We start from the raw sequence: 1,240 nt of genomic DNA, 5'->3' as shown, positions 1-1,240 counted from the left end.
GTACAATAGAAATACCACAGTATTCACGAGACTCAGTTTTTAGAGCAAGTGCATGGAATGTTGCATGAATTTTGCACACAGCTTCCAATATCAAATTGAGATTTATTTTACTTGAGGGTGATAGAAATTTCCAAAAGGCATGATTATGAAAAGAGAAAATGTCCATCCTTATATATCTTTGTATGCCAACTAGTGGTATCCTTAAAATTAACATTTACAAAATCTTTAGTAAAACTAGTTTGTTTTTCTTTTTGACAGACAGAACACAAGTAGGCAGAGAGGTCGGCATAGGGTGAAGGAGAAACAGGCTCTCTGCTGAGCAGGAAACCCGATGTGGGGCTCGATCCCAGGACCCTGGGATCATGACCTGAGCCGAAGGCAGCTGCTTAACCGACTGAGACACCCAGGCATCCCATAAAACTAGTTTTTTTAAAGTTGTCCCAAGTGGGACATAATCCAACTTCCATGTTTCACAATTCATTCTACCTTGTGATCTACAGGTTGTTTTCTGTGCACCTTCTGCTTTCGTTTCCCCATTTCCTCTGGAAATGGTGCAGGACCTTCCTTTCCAGCCTCACACCTTCCCTCTTTCCTTTAAGCACCTTTGTCAGTCTTCGTTCCAGGTTCTTTGTGCGCATATATTCTTCCTGGTTTAGGTTTAGGTTTTGGTGGAGTGGGTTTTGCAGACAGCCTGGCAGACAGTCTGGTGGTCTCCTATTTCGTTGCTTTGGATCCATCCTCGCCCTCTGTATACTCTGGAGGCTTTGTTCAGGGCATGAAGCCTATGTTTGTTACAGCAGCAGCTGAACAGTAAAGCAATGGGCTTGATCAGCGGATACTGCTGCTCGCGCAAAGGGTATAGCAGAGCCTGGCTTCTCAGACCTGCACCTCCTGGGTTGTTCTGGGTTTGTTATCTTTTTTACCATTATTGAATTGTAATCTTTATATGTATACATACATATATTCTGGATCTAAGCCCTGATCTCATATATGATTTGCAACTATTTCCCCCTCTTCTGGGGGTTGTCTTTCCATGTTCTTGATGATATTCCTTGAAGCACTAATGTGTTTCATTTTGATGAAGTTCAATTTGTATATTCTTGTTGTTGTCAGTGTGCTTTTGGTGTCCTATCTAAGAATCTGTTGCCAGATCCAAGGTCCTAAGATTTATTCCTGTGTTTTCTTCTAAAGGTTTATGCTTTTAGCTCTGACGTTTCAGTGTTTAATCTATTTTGAATTA

The 1,240-nt window shown here is 41.4% G+C and overlaps 1 pseudogene; it reads right to left on the bottom strand.

Annotated features, from left to right (window-relative positions):
* Positions 1-394: 394 nt before the first annotated feature.
* On the bottom strand, positions 395-777 carry LOC116600292 (annotated as a pseudogene).
* Positions 778-1,240: the final 463 nt, after the last annotated feature.

This window comes from Mustela erminea, chromosome 9, assembly GCF_009829155.1.
Source record: "Mustela erminea isolate mMusErm1 chromosome 9, mMusErm1.Pri, whole genome shotgun sequence".
Lineage (NCBI taxonomy): Eukaryota > Metazoa > Chordata > Mammalia > Carnivora > Mustelidae > Mustela > Mustela erminea.
The sequence above is the reverse complement of the archived record's forward strand: the minus strand, read 5'-3'. Positions and strand labels throughout refer to the sequence as shown.